The sequence below is a fragment of the Carcharodon carcharias genome, chromosome 5 (assembly GCF_017639515.1).
Source record: "Carcharodon carcharias isolate sCarCar2 chromosome 5, sCarCar2.pri, whole genome shotgun sequence".
NCBI lineage: Eukaryota > Metazoa > Chordata > Chondrichthyes > Lamniformes > Lamnidae > Carcharodon > Carcharodon carcharias.
In genome coordinates this window covers 39,693,205-39,709,193 of record NC_054471.1, presented here as the reverse complement: position 1 = coordinate 39,709,193, position 15,989 = coordinate 39,693,205, and the positions used below count along the sequence as shown (strand labels likewise).

The 15,989-nt window shown below is 43.5% G+C and overlaps 1 protein-coding gene and 1 long non-coding RNA gene across 13 annotated transcripts in view; one reads left to right on the top strand and one right to left on the bottom strand.

Annotated features, from left to right (window-relative positions):
* LOC121277946 overlaps positions 1 to 15,989 on the bottom strand; it is a 620,247-nt gene that overhangs the window by 17,069 nt on the left and 587,189 nt on the right. The window lies entirely within an intron of this gene.
* Positions 1 to 15,989, top strand: part of acoxl (acyl-CoA oxidase-like) — a 406,862-nt gene that overhangs the window by 365,479 nt on the left and 25,394 nt on the right. The gene's annotated exons all lie outside the window — the stretch shown is intronic.

Sequence of the window (15,989 nt, the reverse complement as noted above, 5' to 3'; positions counted from 1 at the left end):
TGAGATTACAAATTGAATACGCCCCCTCCAGAGAAAAACAATTAGTACATTCAACATCAGAGCCACATTGTTCTTATCATCGAGACCCGTTTATCATCTTTTCAGCTGTTAATAACCAAGCAAGGAGGGACACAAATATCATCACTGAGTAGGTGGGCTGCAGTATCTCAAATGTATTTGCTGCCACTTGGTTAAGTGCTGGAACCTGTTTGCAAGGCTGACAGGAAAGTGGGTGTTGAGTGTTAGTTGGAATTTATTTCAGTTTTAAATAGAATTCAATTATCTCAACTGAACCCTATCTATCAACAGCGCTCTTTTAACAAACTTATCAGGACTAGTTTGCTAAACTGACTGAGAAGATGCCTAATTACTGAGCAAACCTGGCTTATCAGCTTTTAAAACAGGAGAAGTTAAAGCTGCACTTGCTTTATGCCAGACTTTGTTGGCTGAGCCACAAAATCGACTACATTACCTTACTCAGCAGTGCAAAGGTTTCATTCACATTTTTATTCACATCTCTTTGCCTCTCTCTCCCCATCCTGCTCTTCCGAATGTGAGATTCCATAGGTGCCCTTATGCATTTCAGCTAACTGACCATTGCTCATGTGCAAGTCTCAACAGTAAGCGGGCCAATCATCCAACACTGACGAGGCAGAACGGTCATTGCAAACTGAATAATAAACGAGAGCATGAAGACAGGCTGATTCCCTCAACCGGAGATATCCAAGCAACCTCATCTGAGGTCATCTAACTCAGTATTGACCACGCCCCAAACCTGGGGCCTTACTTCACTCCTCATAAGAACATCATGAGTGAGGAAGGCCACTTAAAACCTTCTATCCAGATTGACCCTACAGTCCGGTCATCTTTACATCTGCCTGTTTCTTCCAGGCCTTTTGCCTCCACCACCTACCCAGAAGTCAATTTGTAAAGAACTCTTTTTTTAATTCATTCATGGGATATGGGCGTCGCTGGCTGGGCCAGCATTTATTGCCCATCCCTAATCGCCCTTTTTCGGAGAGCATTTAAGAGTCAACCACATTGCTGTGGGCCTGGAGTCACAGGACTTAGATTTCCTTCCCTAAAGGGCATTAATGAATCAGATGGATATTTACAACAATCAACAATGGTTTCATGGTCATCATTAGACTTTTAATTCCAGATTTTTATTGAATTCAAATTTCACCATTTGTCAAGACATGATCCAAACCCCAGTCTCCAGAGCATTACCCTGGGTCTCTGGATTAGTCCAGCGACAATACCACTACACCATCACCTTCCTGCCAAAAGTTGTGAATTTGTCTTTCAGTACTTTGAACTTGTAGCCCTTGTCACAATTTAATTTGAAATAATGTTCTTGATTTAATTTTTTTCTGCCATTAATTACCTAATACACCACTGTAAGGTCAACTGTTAGTTACCTCCTTTTGAGGCTAAAATGCCCACATTTTTCCAGCCTTTCCTCAATGTTGAAATGTGTTGAATGCAGCATCTACTAATACCTTGAGGCCTCTGCAGTGTTGACCATAGCTATAAGCTTTTGATATCTACATGGAGCAATTACAGCACCCGTATTTTCTTCCAGCCTGCAGTAATTCCCATTTAGATTTCATCTGCCACTGTTCTCTCGACTTACATATTTTGTTTAATTTATTTTGTAAATCCCGGGCTTTGTCCTTAGATTCAACTGCCCCTGACAATTTAGAGAATTTAACCAGATTGCGATGAGTTTCTGAAACATTGGATAAACCCACTAAGCTATAGGAGGAGCCCTAAAATCATTTTTACTGTGACGCTAAAAATATTATTAGTTGTACTGTTTCATTAGAGGAAAACTGCACTTAAAATTGGTTGTAATTCAAGGCAGGGGAGCCTTGAGGAGTGAAACTTGGTAAAAGGAAGTGATATACAGCAATAACATCATATTTATATAGTGCCTTTAACATAATGAAACGTCCCAAGGCACTTCACAGGGGCATTATGCAACAAGGTATGACACCAAGCCACATATGGAGATATTAGGTCAGATAACCAAAAGCTTGGTCAAAGAGATACATTTTAAGAACAGTCGGAAATGAGTAGGGAGGCAGAGGGAGGGAATTCCAGAGCTTGAGACTTAGGCACAGCAACCAACAGTAGATTGGGAATGCACAGGAGGCCAGAATTAGAGGAACGCAGATGTCTCAGAAGGTTGAAGGTTGTAGGGGCTGCAGTGGTTCAAGAAGGAGGCTCACCACTACCACCTCGAGGGCAATTAGGGATGGGCAATAAATGCTGACAGAGCCAGCAACGCCCACACCCTGTAAATTAATTTTTAAAAAAGGAAAACCGAAATAGGGAGGGACAAGGAATGTCATGGAGAGATTTAAAAATAAGGCTGAGAATTGTAAAATCACGGCGTCGCTTGATCGGGAATCAATGAAGGTCAACAAGCAAAGGCATGACAGAGAATGGGACTTGCTGTGCGTTAAGACACGGGCAGCAGAGTTTTCGATGACCTCGAGTTTACGAAGAGTAGAAAGGGGAGAAGCCCAGCCAAGAAAGCATTTGAATAGTCAAGTCTAGAGGTAATGAAGGCTTGAATGAGGATTTCAGCAGCAGAGACAGGGTGAAGTCAGGTGATGTTTGAGGTGGAAAAAGACAGTCTTAGATGATGAGGTCGGAAGCTTATCTCAGGATCAAATGCCACACCAATGTTGTGAACAGGCTGACTTAATCTCAGACTGTTACTTAGGAGAGGGATGGAGACAGTAGCTAGGGAATTAATCTTAACATGTTTTATCACAGCTGATTAGATTTCATTTCACTGAGTAAGTTGTGACTTACTGGCCAGGATATTGGCCTCCTGCTGAAAGTTGAAAGCATGCCTGGATTATGTTCCTGAAGATAAAGGCCTGGAAGTTGTATAATAATGGGGAGCTGTGGGTGATAGAGCTCTGGAAAATATTTCAATACTGAGGCAGTTGATGAGGTGGATGGTGGGAGATCAGAGATGAATGGGAGAGCGAGGTTGCGTGGGCTGCCAGGAAGTTGGAGTTACTTCTACGGCTTCAGGAAGAGAGTATTCCCACTCCTCTACCTAGCTCCAAAGTAAGGTAAGTAAAAGAAAAGTGAAAACGTACCTGTTTTGCAGTGGTCCTTTAAAGGATCTGCTGGATAGACTGTGCAGATCTGGAAAAACTGACAAGAATCTCTGCCCAGTGTTTGCCAAATTTAGCTTTGGGGGTCTTAAAACCGATGTTAGGCCTCTAATTATCGTAACCAAAGGACTTAACATCTCAGAAGTTGCTGACTGCTAAATTGGCTGATAAAGCAGTTTTGGAGGGGAGGGGATGGGTCACATCTGGAAATTAGTCTTCTGTCACCTATATTTACCCAGAAATCAGACTGGCTTTCCCCCCACTAACCACCCTGCCCCACTTTACTAAATGTTATTCCAAGGTCTTATCACTGACTTTGAGACACCAGTAGCACTGTTTAGTTACCTGCAGAACTAATAAAACATTTCAACATCCCAATTTATCTTTCAGGTAAACAGTATATTCTGGTATTTCCTGTTTAGCCTACACCTGCTCTGTTTGTTCTTTGTAACGTTAATTTACAGAACAGACGGGAAACTGTTCAACCTACATCACCTTCAATCCAAAGCTAAGAATGGCTCCAACTTCAGCCATTGATCTCCAGTATGCAGATGTCCCTTGTGTGTGCGCTCAATCGGAAACTGAGCTCCAAGTCATTGTTGAGTCAGAATCATAGAATCACACAGTGCAGAAGAGGCCCTTCGGCCCATCGAGTTTGCACCGACACATGAGAAACACCTGACCTACCTATCTAATCCCATTTACCAGCACTTGGCCCATAGCCTTGAATGTTATGACGTGCCAAGCGCTCATCCAGGTACTTTTTAAAGGATGTGAGGCACCCGCCTCCACCACCCTCCCAGGCAGCGCACTCCAAACCGTCACCACCCTCAGAGTAAAAAAAGTTTTTCCTCACATCCCCCTAAAACTCCTGCTCCTCACCTTGAATTTATGTCCTCTTGTGACTGACCCTTCAACTAAGGGGAACAGCTGCTCCCTATCGACCCTGTCCATGTCCCTCATAATCTTGTACACCTCGATCAGGTCACCCCCTCAGTCTTCTCTGCTCCAACGAAAACAACCCAAGTCTATCCAACCTCTCTTCATAACTTAAATGTTTCATCCCAGGCAACATCCTGGTGAATCTCCTCTGCACCCCCTCCAGTGTAATCATATCCTACCTATAATGTAGCGACCAAAACTGCACACACTACTCCAGCTGTTGCCTCACCAAGGTTCTATACAACTCCAACATGACCTCCCTACTTTTGTTATCTATACCTCGATTGATAAAGGCAAGTGTCCCATATGCCTTTTTCACCACCCCACTAACTTGCCCCTCCGCCTTCAGAGATCTATGGACACACACGCCAAGGTCCCTTTGTTCCTCAGAACTCCCTAGTGTCATGCCGTTCATTGAATACTTCTCTGTCAAATTAACTCCTCCTTCAAAGCATATGAGAAAACGGGCCTTTCACTAAGCACTTGAGAAACTAAGTTCCTCTCCCACAGCACAACACCCATCGATTCAGATCAATGGCGAGACTATTTTCCATATCTTGGGAATCTTAGTTTTTTTCTTTCGTGGGATGTGGGCACCATTGGCAATGCCAGCATTTGTTGCCCATCTCTAATTGTCCTGGAACTGAGTAACTTGCTAGGCCATTTCAGAGGGCAGTTAAGGATCAACTACATTGCTGTGGATCTGGAGTCACGTGTAGGTCAGACCAAGAAAGGTTGGCAGATTTTCTTCCCTAAAGGACATTAGTGAACCAGATGGGTTTTTACAACAATCGGTGGTTGTTTCTTGGTCACCATTACTGATGTCTAGCTTTATATTCCAGATTTCACTTTATTCATTGAATTCAAATTCAACCAGCTGCCATGGTGGAATTTGTACCCATGTCCCCAGAGCATTAGCCTGAATCTCCAGATTACTAGTCCAGTGATAATACCACTAGCCACCATCTCCCCAAAAATTATGAGGTCAGCAGCATATCTCAGGATCAGATGTCACAACAATTTTGCAAACAGGTTGACCTAATTTCAGACTATGAAATTTCAGGCTATGAAGAGGGATGGAGACAGTAGCTAGGGAATGAATCTTTACATGTCTCATCACAGCTAACTAGATTTTCCTTTCACTTAGTAAGGTGTCACTTACTAGACAAGCTGGTCTCCTATTGAAAGTTGGCAGCATGTCTGGATTATGTTCCTGAAGATAAAGGCCTGAGAATCACCTCCACCTCCTCTCAATAAAGATACACATAGACAACAAAATTCATCATCGCCTCCAATGTGTCAACTCGGCTTTTGACTGACTGAAGAAAAGAGTACTTGAGGATGTGAACCTCAAACCCAAATCTAAGGTCATGGTTTACCAAGCAGCAGTGATTCCTGCATTCCTAAATGCTTTGGAAACTTGGACAACCTACAATAGGCACCTCAAAGAACTGGAGAAGATGGTGCAGGATCCTACAAATCCAGTGGCAAGAAAGGCAGCCCAACAGCAGCGCCCTCTTCCCAAGCCAAGATGCCCAACATTGAGGTGCTATTCACTCAATACTAGCTTCACTGCATGGCACATGTCATTCATATGCCTGACACCATACTCCCAAAGCAGAACTTGGTTGCAGTAGGAGACTCCCAGCAGGACAGTGAAAATGCTTCAGGGATGTCCTCAAAGTAGCCCTGAAAAAGTCAAACACCCCACTGACTCATGGTAGTTACAGTATCACAGTATCACAATATCTTTACAGTGCAGAGGGATGCCATTTGGCCCATTGAGTCTGCACTGGCTCTCTGAAAGAGCATTCCACCTAGTCCCACTCCCCTGCCTTAACCAGTAACCTTGCGCGTTCTCTGTCTTCGGGTAGCAATCCAATTCCCTTTTGAATACCTCGATTGAACCTGCCCCCACCACCCTTTCAGGTAGTTTGTTCCAGACTCCAAGCACCCTCTGGGTCCCTGGCTTGTGACTGACCAAAATGGAGAAGGCTCATTCAGGAAGGCATTGAACACATCGAGAGAGACCGGGAACAGGAGGCATTGGAGGCAGCACACAAACTTCCAAACAACCCATCTGCCTGACCACCTGCCCCACATGGGGCAGAGACTGCAGTTTGCACATTGGACTTATAAGCCATTTCAGAACCCATCAAACCAGAGTGGAAGCAAGTCATCCTCAATCCTGAGGGACTGCCTAAGAAAGAGAGGAGATTTCTTTTGTGCACCTAATTTTAAATGATGTATGTTCCACTTGAAGTGAGGTAGTATTTTGAACATTGCTGAAGAACTTTAAGAGGAGCCATTCCCCGAGACTCTGTCACACCCCTTCCCTCCACAGCACCCCATAGAACAGTGGATGTTATAGACCAGTGTAAAATTGGCGCTACATAATTCTGGCTGAGAGCAGCTCAGCATAGACCAGGACCTGGGGTCCTTACATGCACAGCACCACATGGTGTATTTACTCTTCAGACCATTGGGGCAGTTCTTTGGCTAAAGTTGGACCATAAATTTGCTATCAGTGAATTCTACCCGATTCGTTCACAGAAGCAGGTGGGGTGGGGAGGACTGTCTTTGCAACAATTTAGAACAATTTGTCCAACATTTACCTTCTTGCAGAAACCAGTTTAAAGTCAATGAAATGTGTGGCAAGGATGGTTGATTGTAATCAGTGCGTGTTGCTGATTGCTGTGACTGCCCACTGATTGTGGGAACGGGAGAGAAAAAAAATGAGGTCAGATTAGCATTTACTGAAGAGCATCCGCCCATGTATGGTGCTAGCATTTCATCTGGTTGTATTTGCTCCCTGTGCAAGAGTCTTTATATAAAATCTGAATAATTTACAAACACAGATACAATCAGTTTTTGCCCACGTCTGTCCCTGCTTATCATCAACTTTGAAAAGTGTCAAACGGACAGAATTTTGCCGGTTACACATTAGTCACATGAATGAATATGAAAGAAATGAAGTAAAAACCTAATTTACTTTTGGTGCTGAAATTCTTATTGGACATTTTGAGTCTTTGGCTTCTTGAGGACAGAAAGAAAACTAGTTAAGATTGTCATGTAAAAATTTCCATTTTCTTGGAAGAACCATGAACCCATTCAGTTCAATGTGCCAAACGGTCTTTTTTTAAGAAACTTGACTAATTTCACTTCCTTTCCTCCGCTGATCAGGGATTGGTACAATTCCCTTTGATTAATTGCTCCATGTGAACTACTGTAAGACCAGCTTACAAGCCAACTGTGCAAAATGTGAAGTTATTCCTTAAATTAAGTGTAGGTCAAGCAGTCCCACCATCCTCAACCTGATAGGAAACTGGGAAATATTAGTGCGCTAAGCCATGCAGACTGTATAGTGAACAGGTTTGATCACTTGGTTGTAATGATCATCGCTGGGCATCCTCTTACATACTCATTCCCTCCAACATTCTCCTCAAACATCTCTTCTGCACTCTCCACACCATGACACTCTCCATTCCATTGCTATCTGTTGCAGGTTTGACATTACATTTCTTCAAAATAGTTCCTCCTCTCATGTCTATGCAGTCTCTCGTAGTATGTTGCAGGGTTCTATCTTCCTCTTCATCAAGACCTGCATGATTCAAGGATTTAATTCAGCAAAACTGAAGTTGTCATGTTCGGCTCCCACAAACACCTCAGTCCTGAACTCCATCTCCTTTCCCAAGTGCCAACTCAGGCTTAGCCCAGAGGTGTTGAACTTGGCATATTCTTGGATAGAATGGGAAAGTGGAGCTGATGCAAAAGTTCAGCCATTATCTCACTGAATGACAGAGCAGGATCGAGGAGCCATATGGCCTGGTGCTGTTCCTATTTCTTATGTTCTCTTAACTCTGAGCTCAGCTTCCTCCCCTACATCTGGGCTGTAACCAAGGAAACTTTCTTTCACCTCAGTGATGTCACCTGCCTCTGCCCTTTCCCTCCCCATCCACTGCTGAAACTCCAATACAGTAAATACTTCTGTCATTTGATAGCTGAACTTCCCTAGTACTCTGTTTGGCTGTCTTGCTTCCACCATTCACCAACTACAAATCATCTAAAATGAAATGACCTGTGTTATTGCCCACACCAAGCCCTGCCTCCCATTTCCCCTGTTCTCGAAGAAAATTGACTTGAAGATCCTATTCCTCACCTTCAAATCTCTCCACATCCTTGTCTTCCCTACCTCTGTGACCTACACTCCTGCCCCCCAACCCTGGACACAACCTCTTGTTTATCACTCCAACACCAGAACCTGCTCCTTCAGCTATCTGCCCCAGCCTTCTGCAAAATCTTTGCTCAGCCTGTGCACCCACCACCTTCCTCCATGCTGCAAAAACTGGGCTTTGGTCTCTTCGTGGCTTTCTTCCATCCCCCATTGCTTGGTATTTTGGTATTCAGTGTCCTGTAAAGCAGATATGAGATTTTCTTTGTACATGACTGCTAAAATAACGTGAGTTCCTGTTGATAACTTTGTGGGCTACATCTTCCTATGCTATAGCTGGTGTAAGAAGTTAAACATGACTAATCATAGAATCATACATTACAGAAGGCCATTCAGCCAATTGTGCCTGTGCTGGCTCTTTGAAAGAGACGTCAAACCAGCCTTGCTCCTCCATTCTTTTCCCATAGTTCTGCAAATTTTTTCTTTTTAAGTATATATTCCAACTCCCTCGTGAATCTGCTTCCACTACATCTTCAGACAATGTTATATTTTAACTTTTACAATAGATGTTTCATGATATTAGAAGATAGTTAACTAGATATTAGTTGCTATTTCTTTTCAGGCTGGATTGCTTTATTGAGCTTATTTTTCTAAAGTTAAACTACATATAACTCGTTACTACCACTGACCACAAACTTGACACCAAAAGTTTCTGAGGTAATCTGTGACATTTATCATAGTTGATTACTATAACCTATTGTAGGATGCAGCTTAAAGGGCAAGGGTAGGGTTCAATTTTATCTGTAGTTTACAGATGTGAAGAATTGCATAGGAAGGTAGCAACAAGAGAAAACGCTTGACATAGCAGGATATACAACAAAGTTTCTGCTAGTTCAAAGCAATGGATCAACAGTAAAAGGGTAAGGGGAACCTGTAGATATAGTATACTTGGATTTCCAAAGGGCATTCAATAAGGTGCCATACAAAAGGTTAAAAGTTGAGAGCACTTGTACTATATTAGTAAAGAGAGAGAATAATGGACAGGAAGCAGAGTAGAGATAAACAGGGACATTTTCAGGTTGGTAGGCAATAACTAGTGGGTTTGGGTCTAGAATGGAAAAGTGGTGGAGGCAGGCTCAATCGAGGCATTCAAGAGGGCATTAGATGATTATTTAAATAGAAACAATGTGCAAGGTTACAGGGAAAAGGCAGGAGAATGGCACTGCGTCGTCATACTCATTCGGAAAGCCGGTGCAGACATGATGGGCTGAATGGCCTCCTTCTGCACTGTAAAAATTTTGTCATTCTGTGAGTGCCACAAGGATCGGTACTGAAGCCTCAGCTATTTACAATCTATATCAATGACTAAGACAAAAAGACTGAGAGGAATGTATCTAAGTTTGTTGACAATACAAAGTTAGGTGGGAATGTAAGCTGTTAGGAGAACACAACCTGTCTTTATCTCTTTGTATCCTCTTTAAGTGAGTGGGCAACAAGTTAGCAGATATAGTATAATGTGGGGAAGGGTGAGGTTATTCGCTTTAGTAGTAAGAGTAGAAAAGCAGGATATTTTTTAAGAGGCTTGAAACTTCTAAATATTGACGCTCAGAGGGAATTGGGTATACTGGTACAGGGAACATGAAGTTAGCGCGCAGGCACAGCAAACAAGTAGGAAGGCAGATGATATGTTGGCTTTTATTGCAAGGGAATTGGAATAAAAGAATAAGTAAGTCTTGCTATAATTGCATAGGCCTTTGGTGAGTTCACACCTGGAGCACTATGATAAAGGCAAAATACTCTGGGTGCTGCAGATCTGAAATGAAAACCAAAAGTGCTGGACAAACTTATTCTAAAGAATTGTCATATTGCACTCAAAATGTTAACTCTGTTTCTCTCTCCACTGATGCTGCCAGACCTGCTGAGTTTTTCCAGCATCTCTGTTTTTATCCCTGGAGTACTGTGTGCTGTTTAGGTCTCCATTTTTAAGGAAGGATATACTTGCATCAGAGGTGGTACAGCCAAGGTTCACTAGCTTGGTTCCTGGGATGAGAGGATTATCCTCTGATCAGAGTAAATGGGGTCAATTCTCTTTGAAATTGAAAAGAATGAGAAGTGATCTCATTTAAACATACAAGATTCTGAAGGGCTTTGATAGGATAGACACTGAGAGATTGTTTCCCCTGCCTGGGGAATCTAGAACACGGGGGCGCAGTTTCAGCATAAGGAGTCAATCAGTTAGGATTGAGATGATAAGAAATTTCTTCACTCAAAGGGCTGTGAATCTTTGGAATTGCCTGTGGGTTGTGGATGTTTCATTATTGAGTTTATTGAAGGCTGAGACAGGCAGATTTTTGGTTTTTGAGGGAATCAAGGATATGGGGATTGGGCAGGAAAGTGGAATTGAGGGAGAAACTCAAACATGATTTTCTTAAATGGTGGAGTAGGCTCAAGGAGCAGTATGGTCTACTCCTGCTCTAGTTTCTTATATTCTTGGTAATTGTGCAATAATCTGAATGTGCAGAGAGGATCTTCCAGGAGTTTGTAGGGTAATTTATGGAATATATAAAGTACACCTGAACCAGTTTTCCAGATTTGGCAACGCAACAGGGTAAGCATTAAAATAGAGGCATCAGAGTTTGGATTGAGCTCAAGTTTATGGAGGGTGGAAGATAGGAGACCAGCCAGAAGGGCATTAAAGTAGTCAAGTCCAGAATAGGTTGAGGATGGAACATGTTTAATAAACAGTTGAATGCTGTAATAGGAAGAAGTTGGGATTAATATTCTGGAAAGGTGAGATAAATGGGTCAAGGGACATTAACCTGTGATCTAATGTGAGTGAAGTCAGTTGAACTGAGTTTAGGGAAGTGTTCTAAAACCACCGGCAAGAGGTTTGATCACACCGTTTAGAGTACGTGAACTACATTGCCTGGGAACTTTATAAACTTTCTTTTTAACATTAGCAGACAGGAGTCAGTTCTTTGTTAAAATTATTGTAGATCAGCACAGTCCCAGGTTGGCTCCCTTGACTTCGCTGACTTAGTGTTCTGAACCGTGAGGATGATAGTGTTAAACTTCAAAGAAGGGAGGGATGATGGAATGGGCGGACAAGTGGCAGATGAAATTTAACACACAGAAGTGTGAGGTGATTCATTTTGGTAGGATTAAAAGGGAGAAGCCATACAAAATGAAGGGTGTAATTCTAAAAGGGGAGAAAGAGCAGAGGGACCTGGGGGTTTTGTGCACATATCGTTGAAGGTTGCAGGGTAGGTTGAGAGAGCAGTTAATAAAGCATACAGAATCCTGGGCTCTATAAATAGGGGCATAATGTACAAAAATAAGGAAGTTATGATAAATCTGTATAAAACACTGGTTTGACCTCAGCTGGAGTACTTTGTCCAGTTCTGGGTATGACACTTTAGGAAGGATGCAAAGGCATTAGAGGAGATGCAGAAAAGATTCATGAGAATAGTTCCAGGGATGAGGAACTTCAGTTAGTAGTCACATTGGAGAAGCTATGGCTGTTTTCCTTAGGGAAGAGAGGTTTGAGAAGAGATTTGATAGAGGTATACAAAATCATAAGGAGCCTGGACAGATAGGGAGAAAACTGATCCTATTGGTGGATAGATCGAGAACCCGAGGACATCCATTTAAGGTGATTGGCACAAGAAGCAATGATGACATTAGGAAATTTTTTTTTATGCAGTGAGTGGTTAGGATCTAGAATGCACTACCTGACAAGTGTGGTAGAGACTGATTCAATCATGGTTTTCAAAATAGAATTGGATCATTAACTGATGAGGAAAAATTTTTCAGGGCTATGGGGAAAAGGCAGGGGAGTGGCACTAGGTGAATTGCTCAAGAGAGCCGGTACAGACACAATGGGCCCTCCTGTGCAGGAACCATTCTATGGTTCTATGAGCTGATTTCAGCTGGGGCAGCAGTAATGCCACTATTGATACCTGGTGAAGAATCATACGGACTTGAAACGTTAACTGTATTCCTCTCTGCAGATGCTGTCGGACCTGCTGAGTTTTTCCAGGTATTTTTGTTTTTGTAATGCCTCAAGGTTTGGCCTCTGAATTCCTGTTTGGACTGTGTTGGTGAATGTTGTTGGGCCACAGTACCTTGTGAGTGTCACAGTCCAGTGAAATCCAGTCCTTCCTTCGATATTTGCAAGGACACTTCCAGCTGAGGAATCCTTTCAGGGGCTTCAAGGCTAATTATTATGCCCCTGCCATGCAAGAGCAATGACCAGTCCTGTCAGCACAGACAAGATGGAAATGTCCACCTTTTTCATTGGCACTGCTTTAATTTGGATTCCACCAGACTGGCTCAGTTAGCCAGGCCCTAATCCTGTCCCAATAACAGATCCACAGAATATTGGGCCTGTAAATCTGCCTCTTGATAAAGAACCTGGCTTACTGATACCTGTCTTCTGGGGCACGGGACCGTAAAATGCGGCGGGCCATTATAAATCCCATTGACTTCAGTGGGAACGTAAAATCCCGCTGTCGTAAAATTCTGCCCCTGGAATTTAGATGAAAGCAGTATCAGCATAAAAGCAGCTCTCTGTTTTGTGAGAGCTATAGTACTCAATGCATAAATCATTGTGCCATCAGAGGAATCATTGTCACCTTTGTAAATGCTACTTTGTTGTTTAAATAAACCAATTAACACTTCTTTATTCACTGAGTGTGACAATCTAGCCATTGCTAATCTGTTTCAAAAAGTGTTGAGAGACACTTTCAATGTACAAAGTGCACTTGATATGCTTCAGTAAATCTGATAGTCCAAAATTGGAGTACATGTGAGGATCGATAATGGCCTAATCGTAGATCATTAGATCATCATAACAACTTGTGCTTTTACATCATGTGTGATCTAGAGAAACGTTCCAAAGGGAAGGTACATCATGTAAGAGTTGAGAGAAGAGATGGTAGGGTAGGCTGTTGAAGGCATCAACTTTGAGAACAGTCTTGAAGGTGAAAGGGGAGTTCTGGAACGCAAGACCTCGACGGCTGAAGGCTTGAGATCAGATGGTTGAGCAGAAGGATGGACTTGCACAATTGAGTAGAGTTGGATGACCCAAGGGAACTGGAATATCAAGCTGGAGGAGGCTGCAGTGGTGGAGTTGGACATGGCCAAGGAAAGATTTGTAAATGAGTAAATATTTATTTATAAATATTTTTGTGTTTTGGGAAAGCAGCCAATGAAGGTTGGTGAGGGCAGGGATGATAGGTTTCAAATGGGGGGGGCTGGGGGGGCAGCATTTGTACAAGTGAAAACTGACTGCAAAGGTTAACCAACCAAATGACAGAACCAAAGATTGACATAGTTCTAGCTATGACACTGATGGATTTTTTTGCCATGTTTACATCTTTTTTCTCTGCTGCAGTGGGGTTTGACACCTTCCACATCCTGGTAATGACTCTTCCTTCATTAAGGAAGTGAACTTAGACATGTTTGGTGAGAAACGATTTCACAATCGGATCCGAATCCTCACTCATTGTTTACGCACACTTTCAGGAAGCGGGTTTGGCAGCATGGTCATTGGACCCCAATCATGGCTGATTTTTTTCCTGCTTCCCCAAGGAATCTAGTTGCAAAGCTCCTAACACCATCTCAGATGGTATCAACTAACTCTACACTGACCTTGTACCTGGTAGTCAGTACACTCAGTTTACACGCTGGCTTTACAAACTGAGCCATCATGGGGGTGTGCTTTGAAACAGCCAGAAGTGCTGAGTGGACGATCCATCTCAGCATCTTCCTAAGGTCCCCACTATCACTGAAGCTAGTCTTCAATCAATTTGATTTACTCCAGGTGATATCAATAAATGGTTGAGCATTTCTGGGTGCAACAAAGGCTGTGGCCCCAATAACACCTTGGCTGTAGTGCTTCAGTTCTAGTGGCACCCAGCTAGTCAAGCTGTTCTAGTAAAAGCTACAACACTGAGGTCTACCCGACAAAGTTGTCCAGGTATGTCCTGTCCATGGAAGGAAGGACAATTCTAATCTAGCCAATTGCCATCCCATCGGTTTACTCTCAATCATCAGTAGAATGATGAAAAGTGTTGTCAACAGGACTATCAAGTGGCAGTTACTCTGTAATAACCTGTTCTGCCAGGACTTTTCAGGTCCAGACTTCATTACAGTCTTAGTCCAAACGTGGACAAAAAGCTAAATTCCAGAGGTGAGATGAGAATGACTGTACATGATGACATCAAGGCACCAGTTCACCGAATGTCAAGGAGACTTAGCAAAATTGAAATCATTGGAAGGCAGAGGGGGAAATTTCTCCACTGGCTGGAGTCATTCCAAACACACAGGAAGTGGTTGTGGTTGTTAAAGGTGAATCATCTCAGTCCTAGTACTCCTTCGCAGGAGTTCCTCAGGGCAGAGTCTTAGCCAAACCATCTTCAGCTGCTTCATCAATGACCTTCCCTCCAAAATAAGGATAGGGGTGGAGATCTTCAGTGATGGTTGCCATTTGTCCACTTCCTTGCGCAATTCCTCTGATCATGGCTCAGATCTTCGGGTCTCAGGATTGTTGGAAACCTACCCTGGAAAATAGACTACAAGACTCCTTGGAAATCCCAAAGCACTGACTCCATGGGAATTGCCTGGGAAGTTTGAATTTCCAATGGGCAATTCGCCTGAGCCCCGGGACTCTCGGAAAAAGTTTCCAACTCTGAGTTAAAGGCGGAGACTTTGGACAGTTTTGAGTTACTTACCTGGATAGTCACCCAGGAAATGATAGACATACGAAAATCTAGTCAGACATCTGGGTAGCTACACGACTGACTCCCCCACCCACCCCAGCCAACTACCCCCCTCAACCCCCCCAACTACCTTCTCTATTCCCCTGACCCAACCTGATTTGACCCCACCATCCAGTTACCCTCCCTGACTACCCCTGAACCCCTGACACTCTTCTGACCACCCACTCCAGTCTCCCCCCCGTCCCTCTGACTCCACTCCCCCCAACCTGAACAGACCCAGCCCCAACACTCATCACACCCCTGACTCCCCTCCAACTCTCTCCCCAAACCAACCTAATTAGCCCCACCACCCAATGCCCCCGCAACTAGACCCAACTAGCACCCGACTTGACAACCCCCGAACCGACTACCGCTGACCCACCTACCACCTCTCCTACCTGCCACCCTATCCACCTGCCACCCTACCACCTCACCAATCTGCCACCCTACCTATCTGCTGGCTTAGCTGTTTCACCCATCTGCCACCCTACCCACCTACCACCCTACCCATCTGCAAACTTACCTGCCTCACATCCTGGCTCCCCAAAGCCTTTGTTCCGCCTAGAAGGCACGAGTTACGAATGCGATGGGATCCTCTCCACTTGCCGGGATGAGTGCAACCAACATCAAGAATTTTGAAGTAGCTCATTTGATCGGCAGGCCATCCACCACCTTAAACATCCACTCCCTGCATCGCTGATGCATGGTGGCAGCAGTGTGTACCATCTGGAAGATGCATTGCAGCAACTCACCAAGGCTTCTTCAACAGCACCTTCCAATCCCATGACCTCTTCCACTAAAGATAAAGGGCAGCAGGTACATTGGAACATCATTACCTACAACTGCCATTCCAAGTTACACACCATCCTGACTTGGAAATATAACACTGTTCCTTCACTGTTGCTAGATCAGAATCCTGGAATTCCCTCCCTAACAGTGTACTTTTACCATACAGACTACACCAATTCAAGAATA